This window comes from Acartia tonsa, chromosome 11 (genome assembly GCF_053477335.1).
Source record: "Acartia tonsa isolate MP-2025a chromosome 11, ASM5347733v1, whole genome shotgun sequence".
Lineage (NCBI taxonomy): Eukaryota > Metazoa > Arthropoda > Copepoda > Calanoida > Acartiidae > Acartia > Acartia tonsa.
Window position 1 is genome coordinate 45,462,263 of NC_137270.1, and position 23,308 is coordinate 45,485,570.

The 23,308-nt window shown below is 33.2% G+C and overlaps 1 long non-coding RNA gene across 1 annotated transcript in view; it reads left to right on the top strand.

Moving 5' to 3' along the window:
• The window catches only part of LOC145331923 (uncharacterized), a 71,451-nt gene extending 49,649 nt beyond the window's left edge, over positions 1 to 21,802 (top strand). Inside the window, exons 3-6 of the long non-coding RNA XR_013883957.1 lie at positions 10,273 to 10,372; positions 11,123 to 11,220; positions 18,948 to 18,987; positions 21,671 to 21,802. This is a non-coding gene — a long non-coding RNA (uncharacterized LOC145331923). The remainder of the gene's footprint in view (positions 1 to 10,272; positions 10,373 to 11,122; positions 11,221 to 18,947; positions 18,988 to 21,670) is intronic.
• The last annotated feature ends 1,506 nt before the right edge of the window (positions 21,803 to 23,308 follow it).

The window sequence follows — 23,308 nt, forward strand, 5'->3', positions numbered from 1 at the left end:
CCGATAAATTGATTTGCATTCCCAATGATTATTCACAAAAGTAGTGGTTTAAATGTTAATGGGCACTTAAATTAAAAAACCAACAAATTTTAATTTTAAAAAATTCCTTAAAGTTGTTAAACCAACGAATAAGAAAACTTTATTATCAAACTTTGGGGACTGGTGTAATAAACAGCCCATTGCCCCCTCCCAATGAAGGATCCTGTATATAGTCTTGGTCTGTCAGTTTGTCGGTCATGTTACAAAAGACCTCTACATGTTTTTATAGGTTTCGTGTTTTTTATAACACTAAATATCTGCTCCAATAACCGACTATATCCGTTTATCAAAACATGATTTAATTGCAATTTTTCACAATTGTATAAAAAAACAATAAAATTACTTATAAAGAAAATTTCTATTGCAGCTACTCTATTATCTACTAGTGGCTGCGCCCCTAACATCAAGGGGTTATGAATTATTAGGGAAAGTTTCCCCAAAATGGAGAACCAAATCGGATCAGTATCTTAAGCTAAATAAAAACAAGGATGACAATATCCATAATTGCTAAGCTCTGAAACCGTAGGACAATTTACATATGAAGAAAATATCTAGCTGGGACACCAGCATCAAGGAGCTATTAATTATAAGAGAAATAAGGGGGAAATAGCATAAAACCATACCAACAATTGAACCTTAAAATAGAATAATAGCCCTTTTACCATACCAGAACCTATGTTGAATTTCCCCAAAATGGAGAACTCAATCGGTTCAATAGTTATCAATATTTTAACCTACAAAAAACCTTACTACTTTAAATCATCCATAGGATGTGTACACTTCTTAATAAAAAGAACATATATTTGAAATTAAAATGATTTAAAATCGCTTTAAATCTTTTTTAATGTAATAATTATTAGCTTTACGAAAATATAAAAATTTTTATCTTACGATTGATAGGTATTGTTTTCATGGTTTATTTCTACAAAAATTGTTAATTCATGATACGATTTAATTATTGATTTAATGATTTTTATAAAAAGCGGACATTGTTTTAACATTTTTAAAAACGAAGCTTTTCTATAATTAGGGTCGGTCCGTCCGTCCGTACGTCCGTTCGTTACAGTTAGCTCTTATCGTTAATTTAAACAGGTTAGAATTGTCCAGTCGATTTTCATGCTGATTCCTATTACAGTTAGGTACGACTTAGAAATAGAGGATAAAGGGGTGATTGTTCTTTCAGCTCGCTACAAGTTTCACTTGATTAGAGTATATGATAATCTGGTGTAGGATCCAAGTAAGAATAAATCCATTGTTATAGATTAATATATATTATATATTGTATAGATAAATAGATAACATGCTTAAATTTGTCCACTAAGCAGTATGTTGTTTCTTAAACCAACTAATTTCATTTATAGCTAAATACAATTCTAATGTAGACTACAATTAGTGGTTGAAATGTTTGACCACGTAACCTAACGAACCAACCAATAAAAATTCAATTTTTAAGCAAGCGAAAAAGAAAACGTTACTAAAAAACTTTGGGGACTAGAGTAATAAACAGCCCCCTCCCTTCCTGGGGAAACCGCTGATTTTTTGTTGAAATATAGGCACACCACTAAAGAATGACCTACAAGATTACAAACTAACATCCATATATTTAATGGTTCATACTCAACATATACTCTCTCTCTCTCTCTCTCTATCTTTCTCTCTCTCTCTCTCTCTCTCTCTCTCTCTCTCTCTCTCTCTCTCTCTCTCTCTCTCTCTCTCTCTCTCTCTCTCTCTCACTCTCAGTCTCACTCTCACTCTTTCTCTCGACACGCCTATTCTTAGCACCGTATTTATACAAAACAACAATTTATATATTTAAATAGCAAAATGTATTTCTGTGTTATACTATCATAAGCGTAGCAGCTCTATATATAGCTAGTATATGTCCGTACATTACTGTGATAATATTTTCCTTAGTTTTAATTTTAATAATCCTATTTGATATCTTATTGAAATCGATATATTATTACTTGGATGATGCACCAGATGTTCATGTACTCTAACAAAGTGAAACTCGCAGCTGGCTAAAATAATGAAACCACCCATTCAACCCCTGTCCTACTACTGGATGAACGAACCGACCAATAAATCAGGTTCATGTTAGCAACCTCAATTGACGACAATGTTTCCCATGTCAATATATCCCCATATATTCTATTTCAATTCTTATTGCTAAACATTCAAATTTGGTTGGAATGTATGATTACTATGTCCATGGTATAACAAAAAATATGTGATAAGCTATATGAGGAAATATTAAATAATATATATATACTAAGGGGTAAAAAGGGAAGGGACAATGGGAAGTGAATTTTTTTTGTCATTTCTTAGGATAAATTAATGTACTGTACATCCCCAATTATGAGAAACAAAAACTCTCTTTGAAGAAAAATTTGTCACCAACCAATCAAGACTCAATAAAAGTCCTTAAAGTTTTTTAAAACTTTGGGGACCAGATAGTGTCAACACCCCCCTTAAAATTGAAATTAAGGCTTGCCTTTTTCTTTTTTCACCATCCCACTGGTATCTCGCTGGACACCCTCCCTCCCTGAGTTCTTTCAATCAAACAATTTTATATTCCACTGTCATATCCCCTATATCACTGAAATATATATAGCACATCCTAGATAAATGGATAGATTGATTAAGGAACATAGGACTATTTATCATGATTGGCTGCTGGGCATGTAGCCTCTAGGAGCAAACAAATTGAGGGAGAGGACATTGAGCTGTTTATTACACTAGTTGAGTGTTCAAACGTTTCAACAATTACTTGTAATCCACAGAAGGGATAATTTTGTGTGTAACCATTGGAGATGCATATCAATGTATCGGCCACTGTCTTATCCCTTTAGATCTCTGGTTATAACTCCCTTTAAAATTGCCTATTTTTATAGCAGAAAATATTAGGGGAGGGTTGGGGGTGATATTTATCTACTCTCCCTAAAATACTGCAAGAAAGATTTCATGAAATTGTTTGACTCAATCTGTCAATTAGTGATTTTTTTTAGAAACATGAGAACAGAAAAATAGTACAAAACAAGCCAAAGACTTTAATTTAAAAATAAATTAACCTTAGACCTTCCAAAGACTTAAATTCAAAAGTAAAATAGCCTAAAACCATCTCGAACCTATGTGAAGATTTCCAATAATGAAAACCTTATATTGTGCACTAGGTGGTTAAAAAAACGTTATACAATAGGTATTAGACTTTTTAGAGTTTTATACAAATAGATTATAATCACTGAATATAAAAAATTCTTTTATAAATTTGATTTACTAAATATGGGGTAAAATTTCAAACTATGATTTTATCGAAGATCTAAAAAACTTCATTTCACAACAAGGATGACAGCATCCATAAGTAGCGAAGCAAAAGTAAATAATGGAATGGAAAAACGGATTTTAAATATTATTACAAAGGAAAAAATGAGGAAATACATGAAAATCATGAAAGAATGAGGTTTTCGTCTTTTAAGGAATGGCCGACAGACAGCCGGACAAAACAACGTATATATTATATGCGCATCTGTCACAGGAATCGTCACTAAAAATTTGAGCTCTCAATTTATTCCACCCCGTAGCGTTCTTGACTGACTAGCGCACGATCATACACATTGAATTTTAGAGTAGCTACGCTACTAAACATTAAATGGAAGTGGGGTTTTGAAAAGTGTATATTATTATGGAGGAATAAAATGTCCATTATATCGACATATCTTTCATCATACAATTTGATATCAAAGCCTAATATGATTTATAAATTTTAGTTATTTTTTAAGTAGCAAAGCTAGTCTAAAAGTTATTTAATCGGTAGATGTTTTCTAGACTGCCATTTAAGATAAACAGCTGAATATTTCTTGTACCAATAAGCAATTATTATGTAATCTACTTGATCCGTTTGTCTGTCTGCCCGACATATTTCAAAAGACATATTTTTACATATTATCTCTCTTTATTTTTATCTTTATGACAACTGAACAGCTGCTCTATAATTCACTTTGTCTGTTTGTTCATTGATTCTTCATCTACTTATGGATGTTGTCATCCTTGTTGAACTGTATTCGACAACTTTTAAGCTTTTTAAAGAGCCTATAAAAATGACGTCAAATTAGCCTACCTTTTAGTCAATTAAAAGTAAAGTGTATACTAGCCTGCCATTGGTAATTAAGCCTGTGTATTAGCCTATCATTGGTCATTTGTATTGTATGACGTCATTTGTTATAGGCACTTTTTAATGTGTCTGGTCTGTGATTCTACAGCGGGATGCATTCACCTCCGCATATTACTGAAAACCCACCAAACAACCAAACCTTTGATTGCCCGACCTTTCTTTGGAAGTCCTAACTGTGTATCGTAATGATTAACACGTCATCCGCTGTATTAGAACCGGTTCTCAGCCATACTGAAAAATCATGTATAGCATCGTATTAAACACAATTTTCCACATTCCACACATTTAAAAATAAAAATAATAGCATTACTAGTTTTGTTAGCCCGGGCTTCGGCCCAGCGGGGCTAACAAAACATGTTTTAATCTTATAATTTTTCATTTTTATAACCGTGGAAAGCTGCTCGTCTATAATACGAAGCTATAAATAATAATTCTGTTATATAATACTTAACCCTTAACGGTCGGGGGGGGGGGGGGGGCGTTGAACGCCCCCCCATCCGGTTTTTTCTATCTCATTTTCTGTGTGTGAAAGATAAAGAGCCCAAACTGCTTGACTTTTTAAGTATGGGTATGACACATAACTGAGAGTTGGAATTTTTTGAATATCTCCATCCTGGCGGGCACAGGATGCCAGCAAACCTGGCAGGGTCATCCATGTAAAGAGCAAAAATATTTTTTGACTAAAACAAAGCATTTTATCTTACCAAAATACTAAAAAATCCTCTAGTAGTACATCCTTATATAAAATACAGGTGTTCAAGTCACTTTCAGGTTCCAGGTATGATCCTGCAGGTCCTGATCCTCCAGGTCTCCAGAAATCTTTAAAAGGCTCCTGTGGCCGTAATTTTTGACTTAGAGACTTCAAATTTAAAACTTAAGCTTTTCTTACATGTCTACATAACGTATTAAAATTTCATGAAGATCCGCCGCCGTTTTCCCGCCGACCGCCGACTGCGGCGGCTGGCAGCTGCCAAGTACAGCTGCGGCCGCTGAAACTTATATTTGATATTTCTAATGTAAAATTTACATAAAAATAAACATTTTCTGGAAAAAAAATTTTCTTCTAGTTTCAAAAATAAGAAAGTTACAGCCGTTTGAAATTTTTAAGTAAAAGAAGACCTAAAAACAAAGGTTGTTAAATAAAAGGGTGAAGGAAGCGAAAATTGACTTGGACTTATAAAAGGTCGGAAATTCATTATCAAACCATGGACTTGCACAAAAAATTTAGCCATCTAGCTTTAATAGGAACTGAGATAATAAGGGGGGGCGTTGAACGCCCCCCCCCCCCCCGACCGATTAAGGTGCGGCAAGGGGCCCGACTGTTAAGGGTTAAGATGGTTATTAGATCTTTTCATGAAAATACTCTTTTTCGAATTTTAGTCTTCTGCTAACCTAAAAAGTTACTTTAGGAGCCTAGAAATACATGTACAAAATTTCAGCTCTCTATCTCTACTGGCGACCTAGCGCCAGGCATGTAAAATATCAACAGATAACGGTAGCATGGCGGTTTTAACAATATCTCAGCAATGTGCAGGTTTTAAGCTCTTCTGCATATTTCAATTTAAACACATAAGGGCAAAGATATATTATCCCAAAAATCTTTTGTCAAAGTCTACTCTACACCTAGCGCCAGTCAGTTTTCTAAAATCATGCATTTTATACCTGTGAAAATATAAATCGCCAGCGCTAGGTGTAGAGTAGACTTTGACAAAAGATTTTTGGGATATTATATCTTTGGCCTTATGTGTTTAAATTGAAATATGCAGAACACCTAAATTCATCTTCCAAGCCATTCTCTAGGCATTTTAATTTTTTTTATGAAATAACGGGATTTCAAAACTGCCCTTTAAAAAGGCCTAAAAAATATCTTTTTTTGTCACTTTTTTCACTGCTTATAGTTACAACTTATTAAGATATTATGCTCAGTTAAAAAAAATCGGCGCCTCCAGCACCAAAACCGGCAAAAACTGGCAGTTAAACTTCTGTGCCCCTACTTGCCCCCCTCTTCGGCAAACAGTAGTTATCTCAAGAAGTAAAAGAGATATCAACACAGAGAAAGAAAGCTTTTTAAATAAAACTGAACTAAGTAACCATTACACATTTAATTTTGGGACTTTCCTTCTAGGCGCTTGTGGAGCAAAAGACCCACCAAAACACTAATAATATGAGTTCTGAGCTTATTTTTAAAGATATCAACCGGATTTATTTGAGAAAACTTTTTTCACATAACAAAACTCAGCAACCTATACAGATTTCATTTTGGGACTTTCCTTTCACCAAAACCGGCAAAAACTGGCAGTTAAACTTCTGTGCCCCTACTTGCCCCCCTCTTCGGCAAACAGTAGTTATCTCAAGAAGTAAAAGAGATATCAACACAGAGAAAGAAAGCTTTTTAAATAAAACTGAACTAAGTAACCATTACACATTTAATTTTGGGACTTTCCTTCTAGGCGCTAGTGGAGCAAAAGACCCCCCAAAACACAAAAATATGAGTTATGAGCTTATTTTTAAAGATATTAACCTGATTTTTAAAAAGAAATTTTGTGCTTGCTTACATGTGAAGACCGGAGCACCGAACCCCCCCCCCCCCCCCCCGCTTAGTTTTGACAAAAATCAAAAATAAGGGGGGGGTAGTTTTTTAATGTCTGGAAAACGGCAAGGAGGAAAAAAGCACGGCAAGGCAAAGAATTAACCCCCCCCCTTAATTTTGAAGAAAATCAAAAATAAGGGGGGGGTAGTTTTTCACTGAACAACACGCCAGAAAGTTGAGTGAGGTAAATCAAGTAAATCCAGTATACCAGAGGGGAAACCTTATAACAGGGATATTCATGTTTTCGAGCATAATTTCCTTATTTATTGACTGATTTTAGTAATTGATGTATCCCTGAACAGGTAGTCTTAAGGAGAATATATCAGAAGTGTTTTCATGGGGACTGTCCCCATGAAAACACTTCTGATAATAAGGAAATTATGCCCCAAAATATGAATATCTCGTAATAAGGTTTCCCCTCTGGCATACTGGATTTACTTGATTTACCTCACTCAACTTTCTGGCGTGTTGTACAGTGAAAAAACTACCCCCCCCTTATTTTTGATTTTCTTCAAAATCAAGGGGGGGGTTAATTCTTTGCCTTGCCGTGCTTTTTTCCTCCTTGCCGTTTTCCAGACATTAAAAAACTACCCCCCCCTTATTTTTGATTTTTGTCAAAACTAAGCGGGGGGGGGGGGGTTTCGGTGCTCCAGTCTACCACATGTAAGCAAGTACCGAAATTTTTAAAAATAAAACTGAACTCAGTAATGATTACACATTTCATTTTGGGACTTTCCTTCCAGGGGCTTGTGGAGCAAAAGACCCCCCAAAACACAAAAAATATGAGTTCTGAGCTGATATTTAAAGATATCAACCTGATTTTTTTAAAGTAAAGTTTTTTAACATAACCGAACTCAGCAGGGGCGTCCAAGCTTTTTTTTTTGGGGGGGGGGGCACCCCCAAATTCGTTTTGGGGGGGGGGGTAATCCCCACTTTCCCCCCCCCCCCCTCTTGGACGTCTATGAAACTCAGTAATGTTTACAGATTTCATCTTAGGACTTTCCTTCTAAGGGCTAGTTGGGCAAAAGACCCCCAAAACTAAAAATATGAGTTCTGAGCTTATTTTTAAAGATACCTGATTTTTTTTGAAAACTTTGTTAACATAACCAAACTCAGTAACATTTACAGATTTCATTTTGGGACTTTCCTTCTAGAGGCTTGTTTGGCAAAAGACCCCCAAAAACTAAAAATATGAGTTCTGGACTTATTTTTAAAGATATCAACCATTTAGGATGGGGTATTTTAGGAGGGGTAAAAATTTAAATTAACCCCCCCCCCAAAAAAAAAAAAAGAATTTTACCCTGGGGACAAATTTTGTTTACCAACAGATTTCAGGGGGGGTAATTACCCCCCCCCCAAGCTAATTTTACCCCCCCCCCCCCCCCAAAAAAATGCTTAGACGCCCCTGCTGAGTTTGGTTATGTTAAAAAGTTTTCTTTAAAAAAATCAGTTTGATATCTTTAAATATCAGCTCAGAACTCATATTTTTTGTGTTTTGGGGGGTCTTTTGCTCCACAAGCCCCTGGAAGGAAAGTCCCAAAATGAAATGTGTAATCATTACTGAGTTCAGTTTTATTTAAAAAAGTTTTCTTTATAAAAATTAGGTTGATATCTTTAAAAATAAGCTCAGAACTAATATTTTTGTGTTTTGGGGGGTCTTTTGCTCCACTAGCACCTGGAAGGAAAGTCCCAAAATGAAATCTGTATAGGTTGCTGAGTTATGTTATGTGAAAAAAGTTTTCTCAAAAAAATTAGGTTGATATCTTTAAAAATAAGCTCAGAACTCATATTATTAGTGTTTTGGTGGGTCTTTTGCTCCACAAGTGCCTAGAAGGAAAGTCCCAAAATTAAATGTGTAATAGTTACTTAGTTCAGTTTTATTTAAAAAGCTTTCTTTCTCTGTGTTGATATCTCTTTTACTTCTTGAGATAACTACTGTTTGCCGAAGAGGGGGGCAAGTAGGGGCACAAAAGTTTAACTGCCAGTTTTTGCCGGTTTTGTTGCTGGAGGCGCCGATTTTTTTAACTGAGCATAATATCGTAATAAGTTGTAACTATAAGCAGTGAAAAAAGTGACAAAAAAGATATTTTTTAGGCCTTTTCAAAGGGCAGTTTTGAAATCCCGTTATTCTATAAAAAAAATTAAAATGCCTAGAGAATGGCTTGGAAGATGAATTTAGGTGTTCTGCATATTTCAATTTAAACACATAAGGCCAAAGATATAATATCCCAAAAATCTTTTGTCAAAGTCTACTCTACACCTAGCGCTGGCGATTTATATTTTCACAGGTATAAAATGCATGATTTTAGAAAACTGACTGGCGCTAGGTGTAGAGTAGACTTTGACAAAAGATTTTTGGGATAATATATCTCTGCCCTTATGTGTTTAAATTGAAATATGCAGAAGAGCTTAAAACCTGCACATTGATGAGATATTGTTAAAACCGCCGTGCTACCGTTATCTGTTGACATTTTACATGCCTGGCGCTAGGTCGCCAGTAGAGATAGAGAGCTGAAATTTTGTACATGTATTTCTAGGCTCCTAAAGTAACTTTTTAGGTTAGCAGAAGACTAAAATTCGAAAAAGAGTATTTTCATGAAAAGATCTAATGGTTATCCTCGTCTAATTGAATGAACTTAATGACTGATACAAATCTTAATTATTAATTAAAACAAGGGTTAATGTACCAATTAGGACAAATTACTCACTTTATTCTGTGATTTGTGGGTGCGCTCCTAGCATAGATGTACATGATACGTGGATATTATGACAGGGGAAAATTCTCGCCAATTTAGGTTGCTAACATTGAACTCTCTTATTGGTCAGTGCGTTCATCCAGTAGGCCGGAGGGGATTAAGTAAAGGGTTTGGATGGGGGGACGTTATTTTAGTCAGCTACAAGTTTCACTTTATTAGAGTAAATAATAATCTGGAGTAAGATCCAAATAATAATAAATCTATTGCGCCTAACATAATATTTAATCTAAGGCAGGAAAATGATTTGTATAAGAAGCGCAATTAAAATAGTGAAAAAATATCATCTGATATCTATCTATCTATTACAGGTGGAGAGAGAGGTACTTTGTGTTGACCCATGACTATATCAGCTGATATCTATCTATCTATCTATTACAGGTGGAGAGAGGGGTACTTTGTGTTGACTCGTGACTATATCAGCTGATATCTATCTATCTATCTATCTATTACAGGTGGAGAGAGAGGTACTTTGTGCTGACCCGTGACTTTGTCAGATAATATCTATCTATTACAGGTGGAGAGAGAGGTACTTTGTGTTGACCCGCGACTATATCAGCTGATATCTATCTATATATCTATTACAGGTGGAGAGAGAGGTACTTTGTGCTGACCCGTGACTTTGTCAGATAATATCTATCTATTACAGGTGGTGAGAGAGGTACTTTGTGCTGACCCGCGACTATATCAGCTGATATCTATCTATATATCTATTACAGGTGGAGAGAGAGGTACTTTGTGTTGACCCGCGACTATATCAGCTGTTTCAAAAAATCCGCCAACCCGGGAATAACTGACATGGGGAGTTTTGCCTTCAAGGTAAGAGGGAAAATTTGTAAGAATTTAAAACAATCTATCTATCTATCTATCTATCTATCTATCTATCTATCTATCTATCTATCTATCTATCTATCTATCTATCTATCTATCTATCTATCTATCTATCTATCTATCTATCTATCTATCTATCTATCTATCTATCTATCTATCTATCTATCTATCTATCTATCTATCTATCTATCTATCTATCTATCTATCTATCTATCTATCTATCTATCTATCTATCTATCTATCTATCTATCTATCTATCTATCTATCTATCTATCTATCTATCTATCTATCTATCTATCTATCTATCTATCTATCTATCTATCTATCTATCTATCTATCTATCTATCTATCTATCTATCTATCTATTTATCTATCTATCTATCTATCTATCTATTTATCTATCTATCTATCTATCTATCTATCTATCTATCTATCTATCTATCTATCTATCTATCTATCTATCTATCTATCTATCTATCTATCTATCTATCTATCTATCTATCTATCTATCTATCTATCTATCTATCTATCTATCTATCTATCTATCTATCTATCTATCTATCTATCTATCTATCTATCTATTTATCTATCTATCTATCTATTTATCTATCTATCTATCTATCTATCTATCTATCTATCTATTTATCTATCTATCAATCTATCTATCAATCTATCTATCTATCTATCTATCTATCTATCTATCTATCTATCTATCTATCTATCTATCTATCTATCTAGATAAAGCTAGCAGATATAGAAGAGCTACAGCTGGTGGAGAAGCGAGGCTCTATGACAATTGTAGTTACACAATTTAGAGAGGGACGTTTATACCTAAGGTAAGGAATACTAAATTATCACTTATAATAAAATAAAAGGCTAACCGCTGAACCGATTTGATTCTCATTTACATTGTAGCTTCTCATTGGTCCTAGAAAGGTTCATAAGTATTGTAATTAATTTAACCACCCCCCCCCCCTTACGCCCCTAGAGAGGACTATAGGGGCGTAATCGCTATATAGTCATTAAACTAAGAAGAACAAGCTTCACTGCAAAGTGGAATTAGATAGCTTAATCTTACAAAATGGATGCATGTAGTTTTTTTTACCTTTACATCCCCCTGTACCAGGGGGGCGTAGACCCTTGTCAGGGGGGGGGGAGTTGTCCAGGTTAAGGAGGGTGTATAACTATACACCCCCCCCCCCTTAATTTAACCAAGTCATTTCTTTAAGTTATAAGCATTTGCATTTGCCGTTTGAAATTGCCTTATTTTTTCTGCACCTTTGTGAGATAAGTTTTGCCAATGGAATGGATATAGTAAACGTGGATATAATGACACGGAAAAATTTGTCGTCAATTCATGTTCCTAATATAGAAATCTTTTATTAGCCAATGTGTTCATCAAGTAGGGGGGGTGTATCGTTGTTTTAACTAGTTGTGTATGTATATCACTTAATTAGAGTACATGTAAATCTGGTGTAACATCCAAGTAATTATATATCGATTGCCAAGGGATTAAATCATTTAGGAATTCATTGATATGTAAATGAAAGATAAGTTTTAGTTTCCCAATAACCTCAATTATGAAAGTTTGAATCTTTTTTAGCCATGATTTTAAAATTTAAATATCCTTTTATTATAGTTTCCAATTTGAGATAGAATTATAAAAAAATTTTTTTATATATTTCATGTTTTATTCCCCTGACTCCGTTATGAATTTGTTATTGATGCGCTTCTTATGGATATAATTGTGCATGGTTTTAATAAAGTTTGTCTAGGTTATTAGGGATTAAAAGTAAAACAAGGATGACAACATTCATAAGTAGCAATGCAGAACACAGTAATAGTGTCTGACTGATTATGACGTAACAAAAAAAATAGCCAATGAGAGGCCACTATAAATTTTACCATTGGTCAATAACGGCCTCTCATTGGCTAATTTTTTTTGTTACGTCATAATCAGTCAGACACTATTACTGTGTTCAGCAATGCATAAAAAGATTATGGAATGGAAAAAAAGGCAATTTGGGTTATAGATGTTATTGATGTTCAGTTCTCATAACAAAAAAAGCATGAAGGACAGGCAGACAGACAAAACAATGTATTTATAAGATGCGCATATGTCATGGGAATCTTCCCGATAAATTGTAGCTGACTATCTTCAATAGGAGCCGAGATAATCACATATCTTGACGGACAGACGGAGAGCCAAAGTGAATAATAGAGTAGTTTCGCTACTAAAAATTTAGCACTGAGATTAATCCAAAGTTTATGGTTCATCTCATAAGCCCCCATAATATTTTAAATGCAAGTCTGATTTTTATCTTTTTTATCTCTCTCCTTTTTAAAAGCAAAGCTTTTCTATAATTAGGGTCTGTCAGTCCGTCCGTTCTTCCTAAACGGATAGCTCTTATCGTTATAATAGAATTGTCCTATATAAAACATGGCATTGTGATACCTTTAACGGTTTGGTACATTTTAAAAAGCGTAACCATGTATATAGGTCCACTTTTCCTAATGATACAATTATTCTATTCTTCTGATTTTTGGAATAATGATTCCTAGGACAACATTGTACAATGATATTAAAGAAGTATCTATATTATCAAGTCCAAAAAATATAATATTTCAACTTTTATACTAAGAATTGTCATAAACTCTAGTTTTTGGAAATATATGTATCATATTCATGCTATTTGTATTATAGAAGCTACGTTGGAAAATGTGAGAAAGGTTAAAAGTTTTGAGTAAGTTGGGATATTTTACCACGTAGCACCTAAACTATACGTAGCACAGGAATAGTTCTTAAACACCCAAAAACTAGAGTTTATGACGATTCTAACGATATACATAACATTTTTCTACTATTAAAACATGCCGCGCAATTTGAATTTTAAAAATGTACGCATTTTTGCACACTCTTTAAATTGGTCATGATCCAAAAATCTTCCAAAAATAGGAACTTTGAAAAACCGGTTTTAAAGGCATAATTTATTGAAAATCGCTAAATAGTTTTTTCTTATACAAAACTCCCCCACCCAATGAAGAAATTTAGATATAGATTATTAGTTTCTGTCAATGGCAAGTGGGTTATATTAAGCAATACTTTTGTTCCATTAAAAAAAAAAACACTGTATTTTTATGTTTTTTCTAAAATCTACTCATTTTGGTTTGAAAGAAAAAAAGGTCTCATATCATCGGTTTTTTTAGCCAGCTACAAGTTTAACTTGTACATGATGTAAAATCCAAGTAATAACAAATCCATTATGTCAAAGGACATATAAAAAGCTTTATTCAGTAACAAATAAATTTATATTTCATCTTTGCTAGATTAACAGTTAGATTAGCAGATAGATTGATAATAATTTTTTTGTATTTTTCACATATTATTTAGGTTTTGATGGATAGCCGTGATGAATTAACTAATCAAAAAAATTATTGTCCTACAATGCAGTATAAAAATTCAGTGAGGGAGGGGAACATTGGGCTGATTATTACACTAGTTACCAAAGTCTTATAATAACGTTTTCTTATTCGTTGGCTTAACATTTTAGGGGACTTTCTTTGAATTTTGATTGGTTGGTTCATTTAAATGAGTGATCAAACGTTTCAACCACTAATTGTAAAACTGGTATTTTTTATGATTTTTTATTTTAATATTAGTGGAAAATTGTCTGTATATTCAGTATAGCTAAGAACCGGTTCGAATTCAGCGGATATTAATCGTTTTCGAAGCCATACTGGAAAAGAAATTGAAATAAACAAATTATAAAAGTTTTAGTAAGTATGTAAAAACTCCACAACTTTTGGCCAAAAAAATGTTCTAATTTATTATCATGGGGTGTGGTACTTATTAAGACAAGGATGACATCTTTCATTTGAGGATGGATGATTTTTAATGATTACTAAATGTAGTCTTACGACCAGTCGCCACCTCAAATGACCCTAGAGGCCTCTAGGGGCGTAGCAGTTAGTAGATAAAAACAATATTGTCTGATATCACGAATTATTAATTATTTTCTGATTAAAAACATTTGGACGTAATCAATAATTATTCTTTGTTATGTTTTGTTAGTTTTTACTAGTGTCACCTCCCCTAGCCACGAATTGCTACCAATTTCTTTTGGGAGGGGTAATTTTTTTAGGAGGATGGAGATTTTTCCAGCTCTATCACCCCCCTCCCCCTCATCCCTTTATCTTTTATGTTCCAAAAAACGATTTTTTGGGGGGAAAGGGGGAGGTAGGAAAATTTTAGGTTGATATCGAAATTCCTTTTTTCTATCTCTTTGTTTATCACTTCTATTATATAAAGTAGTAATGTTTTTATGGATATAGCTTAAGGTTTTGATGACTACTGAACCGATTGAGTTCTTCATTTTATGTAATCTTATATGTCTTATATTAATTATTATATCTAAGTTAGGTTTTAGGCTATTTTCCTACTTTCTTTACTCCTTCGAATACAGAGCTCCTAGATGCTAGGAGCGCAGCTGTTAGTATTTTTATATGTTGTTCATTTTATGTGAAATAAAATAAATTAATGGATTTTTATCACTTGGATCTTACATCAGATTATCATGCATGTACTCTAATAAAGTAAAACTTGTAGCGGGCTAAAAAAACAACCCTCCCCTTTACCCCATCCTTCTCCTAAATGAACGAACTGACCAATAAATTTTGCTTTCATAATATCCATGTATATTCTACATCCATTAATAAATTACATTTACATCTACGCATCTATGATCATTTTCGGTCTTGTTGATTAATTAATAACTCTTTTCATATGAAAACTGTTTTAATTTGTAATTTAATAATGTTATCAAAGTTTAAAATCTTATATTTTAATAAGAGTATTGTTTTAAATTAATTTCACACATTTTTAAAAGTAGTTTTTCATGCCAACTTTTCTAGGGAGGGAGGGGGCATTGGGCTGTTTATTACACTAGTCCCCAAAGTCTTATAATAACGTTTTCTTATTCGTTGGCTTAACAACTTTAGGGACTTTTATGGAAAATTTATTAGTTTGAGCGTTCAAACGTTTCATCCACTAATTGTAATCTACAGAAGGGGTAATTTTGTGTATTATCAATGGTGATGTCAATTTATCAGCCATTGTCTTATTCTTTAGATCCCTGCAACTTTTATCTATATATCTATCTAGATGTCTGTCTATCTTTCGTTTAAATCTCTTTTTTCCTTTTTCTATCTATCTATTGATTTAACTCTCTATTTATTAATCTCGGTTTAAGATATTATATCTTTCTTTGTAGCTATCTATTTTTCTATCTTGTCGACTCCAATTTTAGTTTATAACGAACGAATTTTGGGAGGAATATTTTTTATGGGCTTTTCTCCTGGGAGAATTGAGGTACCCTACCCAAAAAAGTTAATAACCTTTTCTGGACGCTTTTCGATAAAGAAGAACTATATAGGTTCAGCGGTTAGCAAGATCATTCGCAAAAAACAAGTAGACATCCTGTTAATTTTTTATAAATCTGTACATCTATCTATTTTTTCTTTATTTATCTAATCATCTATCTATTTTTCACCTAATAATCTATAAATCTATCTATTAATCTATCTTTTGTTCTAAATTTAATATGATATTCTTTTAAAGGCTAGATTAAGGTTTATAATAGATTTTAATTGAATTTGGCATCGTGTCGAAAATTTCTACCCCCCCCCCTCTGTGGAATATTGCTTTCAAAGAAAAAGGGAGATTAGTATACTTAAAAACAAAGACAAAAATGTCCATATAAAACGCATCTACTGATTTTACTTTTTAAATGGGGCAAGGAAGAAAATAGCCTAAAACCATTCCAAAACACTTAGAAGCTTGTCTCTAGATAGGAGTAAAAGTGTAATTTTATTTTTTGGTTTATTATTGGCTACTAATTATACAACTAAGCGATTGTTTATCTATTATTAGAACTAGCGGCTACGCCCCTAGAAGCATCTAGTGGCGCTTTACATGTTTTTTTTTAATAATACGTTAAATACCGATGTTGCGTTCAAGTGTTTCAAATAATAAATTTTTTTCAATTTTTTGTGATTTCTCTTGGGGATTTCCCTCCCCCAAAATAGTTATAAACCTTCCTGGATCCTATGAGAACCTACCCTGTTAAGGAGAACCCGATCGGTTCAGTGTTAAGCGAGATCGTATAATTTTATCGTATCACGTCATAATCTTTGGAGGGACTTTTATCATCTTCTGCACAGGCTCTAGTATATCTATAAACTAGCGGCTTCGCCCCTAGCCTCTAGGGGCTTTGCCCAAGAGGTGATAAAAAAAAATTATTGCGAGAGACCATAAAGGACCATGGAAACTCCTTCAAAAAAAAAAAAAAAAAAAAAAAAAAAAATGGGGGGGGATTTTTTGGTTTTTGGGGGGGGTTGGGGGTGTCCCACCCCCCGAGAAAATAGCTTAAAACCACCACAGGACCAATAGGTAGATACCCTGAAGAGTAGAATCCGATCGGTTCAGTGGTTACCGAGATCTTAAGGGACAGACAGACAGACGGACGGACAGACGGTCAGACGGACAGACGGACAGACAGACATCGTTCTACTTTGTATTATAGATTATAACTAATCAAAACATAGTAAAAGTACCCAAAAGTTTAAGATAAATCTTTGGGTACCAGCATGATTTCCAGTCCATTATCCCCTCCCTTTCTGCTGTTATGAAAGGACCTTTTCATTAAAATGAGGCATTGGCCTATTTCATTAGTAGGGTTGCAACGATATTATAACAAGGATGACAACATATATAAGTAGCGGAGCACATTAAAGATTATGGTTGGACATACGGACAAAGTGAGTTATATAGCAGATGTTCATTTGTCACATAAATTCACGAAACCTTTGTAAAAAATATTTATGTCTTTTGAATACAGACCGACTGACGAAGTAAATTATATACTGGATGCTCATTATATTGATATAGGGAATCTTCACAATAATTTCATCCGCCTATCTTGAAAAATAGCAGAAAACATCACATTTCCGCCATTGCGTTATGGACTGTTTGCTAGTTTTCTATATTGATTTTAATAAAGTTTAAGCAAACCAATGAGAGATTATCTCTATAAAAACTTTGGGTACCAGTTTAATATTTAATTGGTCATAGGACAAACGCAGGAGTCCCAAACGTCGGAGTGGAAGCTTAACCTAACCTATTTTAAACTATCTTATAGGTTTTTAAATGCCTAACGCCTGTGGGGGGCTTATTTGTATATTAATATCATAATCTAACCTAACCTGTACAGAAACATCTAATCAAATTAATATTTTAACATTTCTGCGTTTGTCCAGTCCGACGTTTGGGACTCCTGGAACCGTTTAATTTGTCCTATTGTCCCCTCCCTCCTTAAAGAAATAATGAAACTAATAAAATATTTTTTTCGGTATATCCCTAAAAAAGCATCACACTCTATTTGGCAGCTTACAACAATTTAGAAGTTTCATTTATACTGAATTTTTAAGACCCAAGATTTAAGATAAAATTTTATACGGGTCTACTAGATTAATCGATATATTATTACTTGGATGTTGCACTAGATTTTCATATACTCTGATAAAGTTAAACTTGCAGCTGGCTAAATTAACGATTCTTTATCCCATCCTTTCACTCCTACTGGTCGAACGAACTGACCAATAAATAATGTCCATGTTAGCAACCTAGATTAGCGACAAATTTTACCCTATCAATATATCCACGTATTCTATATCCATTGCTAGATTTGTTAGTAAAGTAATTCAATTCTGTTATGTTATTATCAAAACTTATAATGCTCTGTCAGACGCATGACTAAAATGTAAAAGCATTGGGAATGCCTTAGCTCACAAACGGGTGCAACTCAATACTATGTATTGTATTGGGAGGAAGGTGGTAACCAAAATAGTCACAAACCTTCCCAGGACATAGACTGTATTGGAGAACCATTTCGGTTCGACTGTTAGCGAGATCCTTTAGTGCAGACACACTCACACACACACAGAACTCCTGTTACTCTTACATAAGGAATGTCATATTAAATGAAACGTATAAAGATTATAATTTTTAGAGCAATATATGTCCCATTACATTTACATTTTTCATCATTTCAGTTTTTTATCTCCTAACATTTATTATTAAATTCATATTTAATTCATAAAAGGAATTGATTATTTTTTGAGAAAAAAAGAAAAGATAGGTAAAAAAAATGAGAATCAACTTTTTGGGTGCATTTTTTCTAGGAATGATTTCTCTTGGGATGGAGTTGGTTCCCTCACTCGCGGTTAGCGAGATCCTTCGGTACACATAGATAGACACACATCCTGTTACTTTTAAGCTTTGTATCTGTTGCAAAAGATCCATGTAACAGCTGAATTTATTATTTGAAAAATGGCCAATTTATTTAGTAACTACTCTATATTTTACATAGTCTGTCCGTCTGTCCTTTTGTCCTAGAAGGAAATGTGATTTCAGTATGTTAGAATGTCATTAAGCCTGTAAAACTTCCGACACTCCGTCTGTCTGTCTGTCTTTAGGATTTGATTTAATTATTTCTTTTGTTTTTAGGACGACCCAGGGTTTACAAGACTGGTACAATATAATACAGGTAGATAGATAGATAGATAGATAGATAGATAGATAGATAGATAGATAGATAGATAGATAGATAGATAGATAGATAGACAAACAGACAGACAGATAGAAAGATAGATAGATAGATAGATAGATAGATAGATAGATAGATATATAGATAGATAGACAGATAGATAGATAGATAGATAGAAAGATATAAATATTATAGATAGATAGATCGAGATATTTATGAATACATTTTCCAGTATGACATCGATACCGATTAATATCCTGTGGATTAGAACCGGTCCTCAGACCCACCAAATAATCATGTATAGCATCGTATTGCATACAATTTTCTGAGAATATTAAGATAAATATCATTTGAATTAATATCCCTTTTTTAACCCGGGCCTTTGGACTCTTAGGTCTAACAAAAATGGTTTTAATCTTATAATTTTTTCTTTTAAAATCCGCGGAAAGATGTCTATAACACGATGCGATAAATAACTATTTTACAAATCTGTTAAAAAAAATGTTTAACCTAGTTAAATTAATAAAATTTAGTTAAGTGTTTTACACAGAGACCCCCCATAAAAACTAAAAAGTGTTCGTATGCACCCGCTAGAAAAATATATTGCCAAAATTTGTTTGCGGTATAATTTGTCGACATCCAAGCATTTTATTTTTTGGACTTTGGAGGTTTTAGATAAATCTTAATTTTTGGGTGGGGTGGAGGGGGGGGGGGAGGATGGATTGGTGGTAGAAGCGAATTTTTTTCTAGTATGGCTTCGAAACTGATTAATATCCAGTCGATTAGAACCGGTTATTAGCCATACTGAAAATTTATGCATTGCATTGTATTACAGGCAGTTTTCCACAAATAACATGATAAAAATCATAGAATTATTACCTTTTTTGTTAGCTCGGGTCTAACCAAACTGGTTTTAACATTATAATTTTTTTCATTTTAATATCTGCGTAAAGCTGTCTGTAATACTATACATAACTATTCTCAACCTTTAATAGGTTGGGTGGTGGGTTATTTTCATTTTGTAAAAGGTCTTTGATCAGAGAAACTCGAGTTGTCACAAGGGGACTTGAATTTTAACTTTCACAACCATAACTCGATGCAATATATAATTAATTGTTTGTTGCACCAGATTTTTATGTACTCAAAGAAAGTGATACTCACTGCTGGCTAAAATAACGATACCCCCATCCACCCTCTTTACCCAACTTCTTGCCTTATATTACTGGATGAAAGAATAACTCATGTCCATGTTAGCAACTTCAATTGAAGAAAAAGTTTTTCATCTGTCATAATATCCACGTATATCCATACTGGTTGCTAGTTATTTAATTATTTAACTACAATGTCTGAACACTTGGCCCATTGCGTGAGTATTCGTCAAAGTAATTGATACATAACATACACCTTCCTACATAGATAGATAGATAGATTAATAGAATTATATCTAGATAGATAGATAGATAGATAGATGCATAGATAGATAGATGGAATGATACATAACATACACCTTCCTACATAGATAGATAGATAGATATATAGATTTATATCTAGATAGATAGATACAAAACATACACCTTCCTTTATAGATAGATGGAATGATACATAACATACACCTTCCTTTAGAGATAGATAGATAGATAGATATATAGATAGAAAGATATTTAGATCTAGATAGATAAATAGATAGAAATTTGGATAGATAGATAGAGAGGGAGAGATCTACATAGATAGATAGATAGATACATAACATTCACCTTCCTACATAGATAGATAGATAGATATTTAGATCTATATACATAGATACATAAATTTATCAATTTATAGATAGATGGATAGATACATAGATACTTAGTTATATAGAAATAAAAAGATGATATTTAGATCTATATAGATAGATAGATAGATACATAGATAAACAGATAGATGGGTGGATTTATAGATACACAGATAAAATGGATGGATATCTAGATATTTAGATCTAAATAGATTGATAGATATCGATGGATAGATTCTTAGATTAATTTAGATAAATAGAGGGCCATATATAACATAAAAATTCCTACACTGCGTAGATAGATAGATACATAGATGGATAAATATACAAATAGAAAGTTAGATATATATCTACAATTTTTAATATTTGTTAGATTTTAGATAGATAAGGAGATTAGAGAGAGAGAGAGAGAGAGAGAAAGAGAGAGAGAGAGAGAGAGAGAAGAAAAGAAAGAGAGAGAGAGAAAGAGAGAGCGAGAGAGAGAGAGAGAGAGAGAGAGAGAGAAAGAGATAAGAAGAGAAAGAGAGAGAGAGAAAGAGAGAGAGAGAGAGAGAGAAGAAGAGAAAGAGAGAGAGAGAGAAAGAGAGAGAGAATGAGAGAAAGAGAGAAAGAAAGATAGTTTTGAATGAAAATAGAGAAAATGAAAGATAGATAAAAATCAAAATTAAAAATGGATTTGAAACCGATTAGGAACGGGTCTAAGTCATTCTGAAAAATCATATATCGCATCGTATTACAGACAATTTTAAACGAATATTAAAATAAAATCATAAAATTAATACCAGTTTTGTAAGCTCGAGCCTTCGCCCCCTTGGGGTTAACAAAACTGGAGTAAATTAATTTTAATATCCGAGGAAAGCTGTCTGTAATACATTGCGAAAATAACTATTTTTAAACTTTTATTTTTAGGCGGCCATGTATGAAAGCAAGAAAAGACGAAAATTCTGGGTGACCGGTCATTTGACCAATCCAGTGACCACTAACCCCGGTCAAGGGCTAGTCGAGAAGTGGCTGATTGACCGCAAAATCAATGGTGAGTAAAATCTATATAGTAGCTACCCTACTAGAAATATATTTTTGAAGTGGGGCTTTTCTTTCATTCCGTCTTTAACGTTTAGCTAATTTAAGCATGTGGAATTGTGCTATTGATTTCAAACTTGACATAATGATTCCTGTAACATGATGTTTTTATTTATATTATTCTTGGAATATTGATTCTAAGTACAATGAGGTACACATCCATAAGCGAAGCATTTCTATTTATCAAGTTTCATATAAAGCATATTGTATTTAAGTAATTTATGGATATATTTTTACGGATCTGTGTCTGTTTGTACCGAAGGATCTCTGTAACCACTAAACCGATTTGGTTTTTCTTAATAGTGAAGCTCCTTAGAGTTTTTATCTAATTGGAGGGAGGGTATCTCCATTTATTCTCCACCCTTCCAATGAAAAAATAACCCCCTTCCCCCGTAAAAACAAAAACATAAATCAAATCTGGGGGTCGTAGCCGCTAGTGTTTAATAAGAAGGAATCATTAATCAATTAGTTTCATAAATGTAAAGTCCTGCCTTTTGTACCTGGAATTAATCTTATCTTATAGTAACTTTAACGATGACTAGGTATCGATCGTAAAATATATATTAATCAAATTGAATGTAAGGCGATAAATATATAGATATTTAATATATATAAATTTCAACATAAGAATACAAAATGTACATCCCCAATGATTTTAACCAAAATTAGCCCTTCTTTAGATTAGAATTATTCGTTGAAAAGTTTGGAAATTATAATCAAAATTCAAAAATTGTACCCAATGTTTTTTTTTTTTATCAATGAATAATAGCTTTATTACAATACTTTGGGAACTAGTACAATACCCCTTTTCTTTCTCTGGGTATTACTAAACATTTTACTTAACCTAATCTAGTAATAAGAGAGAGAGTAGAAAATGGGTTGTTTATTACACTTGTTCCCAAAGTTTTATAATAACGTTTTCTTATTCGTTAGCTTTGGGGACTTTTTGATTGGTTGATTCATTAAGTTTACATAGTGTTCAAATGTTTCAACGCCTATTTTTAATCTACAAAAGGGGAAATTTTGTATATTATCATTGAGGATGTACGTACGTCGATTTATCGGCCATTGTCTTATCTCTGCCAATTAATCCTTATTGTTTAAGATGATGAAAACGATGTTTACAGAGATGTGAAGCCCCAAGAAAAACCTGATAATAATGATTTAAATAACAATGTCTCACATTTAAACCAGGAAAAAAAATTCTTCTTTATTTTTTAAAGAACAAATCTACTCTATAATTGATCATGATTATCACTAGCTTTCAGTCTGTATGTATGTTTTAAGAGACTAAAAAATAGCAGTAGAACTCTAAGTTTCTGTATGGCAGTAGTTGCTCTAATATGGTACAATATAGAACTGTCAAGAAACGGCAACAAACTGCCGCTGCCGCTAAAAACCGATATATTCCTCAAATTTTGTTTTGCTTTTCTCGAAATTTCTAACTTATTATTTTTTAATAAAGAT